The following is an 8,350-nucleotide window of genomic DNA, read 5'->3' as shown; positions in this document are numbered from 1 at the left end:
TAGTGGAAGGACGGGGCTGGATGTGGTCGATCTCGCGGTCGCCGGCGGCTGGGCGCCGTCGTGCGCGAGGGAAGAGGCGGCGACGTTGGCAGGAGGCAGCTAGGGTTAGGTCTCCCGGCTCCCTTCGGGAAGCCGAGCAAATAATGATTGCTTCTTGCTTGATTACATTGATACATCTCCTCTTCTTATATAGAGAGGTTTACTTGACTCCTAAGCAAACAATCCTAATAACATAAGATAATTGGGCTAAGTCCTTAATAACGATAAGATAACTTGGGTCACAACCCACTAGGCTAAGCCCCTAATATGCCGGTCATAACACCCTAAAATTGGATTATGTTGTCTGCAATGCCACCACTAAGAAATGGGTGTCCGTGCCTGCCACCGACTGGTCCAGCAAGGTGGGCGTCGCTCGCCTCGGATTTGACCCGGCCATTACTTCCCACTTCCGTGTATTCGAGTTCATAGATGAGGAGGCGTTGGGTATATCCGAGGACAAGCAAAACGACGAGTTGTATTGATGCATCCACACACTAGCAATTTACTCGTCCAAAGCTGGAGTTTGGAAATATCAAACAGTTGAGCATGGACCATTTGCGATACCCAAGAATTCACCTGGCTCATTTTTAAACGGGATCCTTAATTTGGCTGCCTATAATAATTTAATTGTAGCTGTTGATGTGGAAGGAGATAATTGGTCACTTGTTCATATTCCTAAGCCACCGTACTATGCTGATGATATCAATGGCATATTTCCATCACAGGGACAGTTGTATTTTGCAAATAGTCCTGCTGATTCTGATGGTTCTGAATTGTCAATCTGGGTTCTTGACGACTTCGTTACAGGAAAATGGAGTTTGAAACACAATGTGAGCCACTTGCAGTTGTTTGGAACAAAGTATTCATCGTATGCGAATGATTATAGTGTTATTTCAATGCATCCAGAACACAGTTTGATTTTTATAGTCGGTGGACATAACAAGACACTAATGTCATATGACATGGATTCTATGCAGCTGTGTTTTATATGTCAACTTGGATCTGAGTGTAGAGCTGAATTGCCTGGCTGTGGTGACAAGACTCTTTTTTATCCACACGTTCCCTTGTTCTCAGAGTCATTGGCAGATATGGACTAAATGTCTATGCAACGCTGTTTTTTTTGTGAACATGGTTCTGAATGTGAGGTTTGATGGCTTGGCTGCTGCACACTGCAGATTCATAACTGTCCATGTTTCTGACACTATTGAAGTTAAGTCTGGAATCTGGGTAGCGGTAACTGGCGTAGACATTTATCAAGTTGTGAGAGTATATGTTGGTGCTTGAGCACCCTCATGTCCTGAATATTGCAGTTAACTTAGTGACTGAACTTGTGTTTGTATAATTGTATATATTCATGGCTGTTACAGCCAATAAAGTTGTAACACCCTGCTACTTTAATCATGGATATAATGATCATTTTGTTGAACCATTATTACTGTCTTCTATATGTAAATTCATATATGTGTTGCAACTTTTGCCTTTGGATCTGCTCTTGCTTTGGCATGCTAATGAATGTCTAAATTCCAATTTAAGAATATGGCCTCGAAGCTTCTGTTTATCTCCAGTCAACAATGAAATGATCACGTGTAGAGTATTTCTTTTGGAATTAGATAATGTCGCCCAGGATGTAAATCTTTCGAAGGTTGAACTGGATTTATATAATTTCTTTTAGGACTTTTTATTACTTAATTGCATACTTCATTTACTGCAGACTTTTGACAGAAGATGCCTTATCTGTATGTTAGTTTTAAAGTATTGGAAGATAGCTATCATTACTGTAGAACATGTGGGGTCTATACTGGAGTGTTAAAACAACTAGTAGTTCTTGTATGACACCAAGCAACCTTGGATTGTCTTAAATATATTTTATCAATTCCTAGTTTATCTCTGCTGTAAGTAAAACTTGAGGATCCTCAAGGACTTGATCAGATTTGAGCAAGCAGCGCTGACTCTACTGAACCTTGTGTAGTGCCTGCTCTACTTTCAAAAATTCTGTTCTGTCGTGTTCGATCTGAGGAGTTGGCTGTAGCAAGCCGTAGAGTTCGTTGAAGCTGCTCTCGGGTGTGGATTTCCCGCCTCTAAGTTCCACAAATGGGAAGCTCTTCCTCTCCTCGAGGAAAGATTAATCCTCCACGAGCAACTATCTGCATAACATTGCTTCTTCCGACTGCCGTAATATTCCTGGATGCTTCCTATTCCCAACATGCTATGTGTGTAACTCCTATATCCTAGATGCCATTCCTTCTTCATCCTCTTAAGTCTCGACTTCCGAGAGATGGTGTAGGCAGAAGGACATAAGAAGAAGACCATGTGACAACTAGATGGATGTATATGTCGAGCTAAGGTTGAAGATAGAACATTCCAAATATTTATATGTGTGGTGGCCGCATATCATGAATATTCAAAGATCTCAAATCATGATCATACTGTCTTTTAGTATAATATATAAAACTTGTATGGTGCCTACTCTGTTGTATTTGACGAGCAAAACTACTGTCATATTTGAAGTTAACATTCAGATGTCCCTAAAAAGGATGCTTTTTTATAGGAACAGCACTATCATGCATCAGGATTTACAACTGGATGCAGTTTTAAATACTGTTGTATGCAGTGATTAAATCAAATTGTAAAGGAACTGGCATGATTGGAACTGTCATAATAATGGTGGTTTTGTAAGATGATGATTTAATTTTCATCTACTGTTGTGTGCTACCCGTGTGTGCAGTGAACATCTACTGTGTACACAGTTCCTTTGGTATTTTCTCAAGCGTTTTGTTTTGCATGTCTCCATTTTATTAGGCGAGGAGTACAGGGAGGGTCATGATTGATCAGTGTAGGGAGGGCGTTAACTGAAGCTGCCCATTAGTAAATTGGGTTTATAAAAAAAGGACAGTTACTACTCTTTCACGTTCTAATGGACCGATGATAAGGATAATTACTAGAATGAAAGGAAAGTCAATTGCCTCCTACATATCAGATGTACTATGTAATAATTTGACAGAAGGGATGACAAGCGCACCATATGTTCTGCTAGTACAAAACTCTCAATAAAAAAAATGACAACGAGTGAAATAGTGCAAACTAGATGACACAGCAAGGCGCCAATCTGCTTGTAGTCTTCCGGACCTACGCCTCTGCATTCTTGCGCTAAACGATGCTTCCTCAATCAAATACCTAGACAACTTTTGTCTAGGCGTGGTGCCTTGCGTGATCACCATAATTAGGTTTGTTACACGAGTCTTCAGACCATGTGAACAAACATCTTCCTGGATGCCTACTATTCCAAACATGCTACATGTGTTTTAACTCGTAGATCAATGGGCACTGGTTCCTCTTGTCTTAAGTCTCACATTTGAGAGATGGTGCGAGTATGAGGCCATAGGAAGAAGACCCCGCGATAACCATGTAGATATATATCAAGCTAAGATTGAAGATAGTACATCCCTAATGTTTATAGAACGCGATTCGAGTTTAGTGTATAGTAATTATTTAAAAAGCCCAAAATCAAGACCATATTATCTTCTAGTACAATGAAAATTAATATCCGAATTCACGTTTGAATAAGATGGTTGTTGTATACTATCCTTTAATAAAAAAGAAGTGTAAATGTGTTCAATTCAATAGTCCTAGCATCTGTATAAAGAGAATAACGTTGGCTACAAATATTGGAATGCGTAAATTACTAGGGCTCCCTGCTCTTCTAAAAATATGACTGAATGAATTATATGTTTGCTTACATGGTCCTTTCCTTTCCGATGTGTGTGCGTTTTGTGTTAACATGTGCTCTATTTATGTGTGGTCGCTTTTTGTTGTGTTTGATAAGGATGATACTATGTTGTAGGGTTGTTGGCTAGACACAGTTTTCGGAAGAGATCGCAGCTTAACTCGTAGGTGTGTCATGCATGTTCTGCTACTAGTTGTATATCTTTGGCACGCCCTTCCCTCCAGAGAGGAAGGCGGACAGTGAGGCACCCACAGTGCAAGACGGAGAAGAGGAAGACTAGGGCCCACGGGCAGTGACAGCAGACTAGTCCATGGGTAGGCAGTGTGTGTATGGCGAGTGGGGCCATGAGCAGCCAGGCTATATGTATGTGTGCATGACCACCGAGTGGGGGCATCGTTGTAAAAGAATATTACCGAATCCTCAATCGATCTTCTTCTTCCAGCTCTCACCTGCTCTATCTTCTCCCTCAAGCTCATCTAATTCCTCCCGGTCCCCTTTCCCTCTTGCTTCGATCCGACAGGGTTGTTACAACTTGGTACCAGAGACTGGTTACGATCCGCCGCCGCGCCTCAATCCCTCGATCCGGCCGTAACATCCAACGCGAAAGGTGTTGGATTGCTCCGGCGATCCGACGTGAAATCCTGAGCGGGGTCGGTTTGATTTGGGGCGGCAGCGACGACGCCGTCATCCACTTCGTCCGCGCGGACTAAGTTTGTGCTCCAGGCCATGGAGGGGATCCAGAAGACGCTGGAGGAGTTGTTGACCAAATTTTCGTCACTCTCGACCGAGGTTCAGCACTTGAGCACTCAGGTGACCGAGTTTGGCGACGGCCTAGATGTGGTCAAGCGGACGCAGGACACGGAAGCGGCGGCGCGTCTGGCCGCATTATCCTCGACGACGTCCACCGCAGCGATGCTGGTACGGTGAACAAAGGGCCTCCGCTAATCCACCCGCCACCGCCCCCTCCACCGCGTCGGGAGGCACACCAGGAGCGCCACACCGCACAGCCTCCTCTACTGCATCGGGAGGAACACCAGGAGCGCGACAACTACAGAAACAAGCCGCCGAAGCATGACTTCCCTCATTTCAGCGGCGACGCACCGCGGCTATGGTTCGATCTTTGCCACAACTATTTCGAGCTCTATCAGACACCACCGGAGCAGTGGGTGTCCACAATGGTATGGAGGGGCACGCCGCGCTCTGGTGCCAAGCCCACAAGTGTGTCCATGGCCTGGGCGACTGGTACGCATTCACTAGTTTGGTCAGGATGAGTTTGACGCCCTGCTACATCGTCTTCATCATCTCAAGCACACGGACACCGTAACAAAGTACCGGCACGCTTTTGAGGCCATCATGTACCACTTGATCGCCATGGATCCCTCACTCGGCCACAAGTTCTTCGTGTCCCAGATCATCATAGGCCTTCATGACGAGGTTCGCATGGGCGTGCGCCAACACGCGCCCACCAGTGTCTCTTGGGCAGCAACTCTTGCCCGGATTCAGGAGGAGGAAGTAGAGCATAGCAGGCCGCGGGGGCGCCCACCAGTGTATGCGCGGCCACTACCACAACTTCCAGTACCAGTAGTCGCTGCTGGCCCAGTTCAGCCACACAATGACGGGCCAAGCGGGGACCAGATGATTTTGGCCACGAGCGTCAGCTCAGGGAATTTCGCCGCGCAAATGGCCTTTGTTTCAAATGCGGCGACAAGTACTCACGGGAACACAAGTGTAATAAGGTGGGACAACTTCCGACCATCGAAGTGGGTGACCATGGTGAGCTTCTATCTGACAATGCAATCTGTGCGCTGGAGCTGTTGGATGATAATTTGGACGAGCCGGCATCCTGTTGTCAAATCTTTGTTCATGCAGTAGCTGGTACAGAATCCGCGAGCACCATGCGTCTCCGGGCTCTCGTTGGCAACCAGGTGATGTTACTATTGGTGGACTCCGGTAGCACCCATACTTTTGTCAACGCAGCATTTGCCGCGCGAGCTGGGTCAGTAACAGTTCGTGTCACTAATGGCAACACTCTACAATCCACTCAACAAGTTTCGCAACTGAAGTGGTGGTGTCAAGGACACACTTTCTCAACAGATATGAGGTTGCTCGAGTTGGGGGCCTACGATGCAGTTCTGGGTGTCGACTGGCTCGCGCAATTCAGTCCCATGAATTGTCACTGGGTCTGAAAATGATGGAGTCCCGCTACGGCATGACAAACATTCAGTTACAGGGTGTACGTGCACCAGGGGAACCCTCTCTAAATGAAATCAGGGCTGATCAGTTATACAAATGGATTCAGGGTAACGAAGTTTGGGCGCTCGCAGTCATCCAGTCTGCTGAATCTGCTCAGCTACCACCGGAGCAACTTCCACTACCTTTGCAAGCTTTTCTGACTGAATTTGCCGATGTCTTCCAGGAACCCAACTCCCTTCCTCCGCATCGAGTTTTCGATCATGCTATTCATTTGGATCCAGGGGCTTCTCCTCCCAATGTACGCCCCTATCGTTATTCCCCTTCACAGAAGGATGAGATAGAACGTCAGGTTGCAGAGATGCTGAAAGCTGGCTTGATCACCACGAGCATAAGCCCCTTTGTTGCTCCCGTTCTTTTGGTGAAAAAGAAAGATGATACTTGGCGGTTTTGCATCGATTATCGTTGCCTCAATGACATCACTATCAAAAACAAGTTTCCGCTACCGATCATCGATGAATTGCTTGACGAATTGTCAGGAGCTCGCTTCTTCTCGAAGTTGGATTTACGTGTCGGATATCATTAGATTAGAATGCGACCGGAGGATGAAGAGAAAACGGCTTTTAAAACTCATCACGGGCATTTCCAGTTTCGTGTGATGCCATTCGGGGTGACAAATGGACCACCAACATTTCAGTGCCTCATGAATTCAGTTTTTGCTCCAATGACACGAAAGTATGTCATCACATTCTTCGACGACATCCTGACGTACATCCCTTCCTTTGACGAGCATTTGCAGCACCTGCACCAAGTGTTGGAAATGCTACGCGAGCACAAACTATACGTGAAGCTTTCAATGTGCTCTTTTGCCCAGTCCTCCATCAATTATTTGGGGCATGTGATCTCAGCAGCTGGGGTCGCCACGGAGACAGAGAAGACTGATGCCATTATGAAGTGGCCGCAGCCATCGTCCCAAACGGAGCTGCATGCATTCTTGGGCTTAACCGGGTATTATCAAAAATTTGTCAGCAACTACAACATCATCACTAAGCCACTGACAACACTCCTTAGCAAGATGGATTTTCTGTGGTCGGAGGCAGCAACTACACATTTCAGAAACTAAAGGAAGCCATGACAACAACACCAGTGCTAGCCCTCCTAGATTTTTCTCTACCGTTCACAGTCGAGATTGATGCGTGTGCAACCGGCGTTGGTGCTGTTTTGTCCCAGCAGGGTCACCCTATTGCCTTTCTGAGTCGTGCGCTAGGGGTCAACAATCTCAAACTGTCAGTTTATGAGAAAGAGTTCCTTGCAGTTATGATGGCCATTGATCGCCGGCGGCCATACTTACAACGGGGTCCATTTACAATCATGACGGATCACAAGAGCTTATGCACATTAGGGGAACAGCAACTCGGCTTCGGTCTACATCACAAAGCCATGGCTAAGTTGGGTGGCTTATTGTTTCAATTCAAGTTCAGACGTGGCGTGGACAACACTGCAGCAGACTCGTTGTCCCGGATTGGCCATCTGCTTACCATCGTAACAACATCCACATGTCAACCATCATGGATTCAAGAGGTACGAAACTCATATCAACCTGATGCTAAAGCTACTGACTTATGCGAGCATTGGCTGTCCACAGTCCAGACGATCACAGGCAGGAATTGGACAGAGGCATGATCAAGTATAAAGGCCGCTTATGGATTGGCGATAATGCAGCTTTGCAGACCAAACTAATCAGTGAACTTCACACCACAGCAGTTGGGGGGCATTCTGGCATACGCCCAACGTACTTGCGCCTGAAGAATTTGTTTTAGTGGCCAGGGATGAAAGTGCAAGTGGAGGAGTTTGTGAAGCAATGCACTGTTTGTCAACAAGCGAAGCATGAGCATGCACACCCATCCAGCACTCTCCAACCATTAGGGCATCTTCAGCCGCGCTCCCAGAAAGGCCTCACCAGGCGATTTTTTCGCGCCGGCGCCGAAAAAACGGCCATGGATTTCATAGAAGGCTTACCACGCTCGGATGGTGCTGATGTGATCCTAGTGGTGGTTGATCGCCTAACAAAGTATTCCCACTTTACCGCGCTGCATCACCCGTTCACAGCTCCTCAGGTGGCGCGGGCATTCCTTGATAACATTGTCAGACTACATGGAGTTCTAGAATCCATTGTCTCGGACCGCGACAAGATCTTTACAAGCGCTTTTTGGAGGGAATTGTTTGCACTGGCTGGAACTAAACTGCTGTATACCACGGCGTATCACCCACAGACGGATGGCCAGAGCGAGCGCGTCAACCAGTGCCTTGAGCACTACCTGCGTTGCGCCGTCCACGACACGCCGCACCGCTGGAAGAAGTGGCTACCTATGGCGGCGGTTTGGTACAACTCCAGCT

The 8,350-nt window shown here is 46.5% G+C and overlaps 1 long non-coding RNA gene across 1 annotated transcript; it reads left to right on the top strand.

Moving 5' to 3' along the window:
- The first annotated feature begins 98 nt into the window (after nucleotides 1-98).
- On the top strand, nucleotides 99-1,468 carry LOC125532012. Its single transcript, XR_007293673.1, has 2 exons — nucleotides 99-869; nucleotides 1,017-1,468. It is a non-coding gene; the product is annotated as an uncharacterized LOC125532012 (long non-coding RNA).
- The last annotated feature ends 6,882 nt before the right edge of the window (nucleotides 1,469-8,350 follow it).

This window comes from Triticum urartu, unplaced genomic scaffold (assembly GCF_003073215.2).
Source record: "Triticum urartu cultivar G1812 unplaced genomic scaffold, Tu2.1 TuUngrouped_contig_8787, whole genome shotgun sequence".
Taxonomy (NCBI): domain Eukaryota; kingdom Viridiplantae; phylum Streptophyta; class Magnoliopsida; order Poales; family Poaceae; genus Triticum; species Triticum urartu.
Note: the sequence above shows the minus strand (reverse complement) of the source record. Positions and strands in the feature narration are given on the sequence as shown.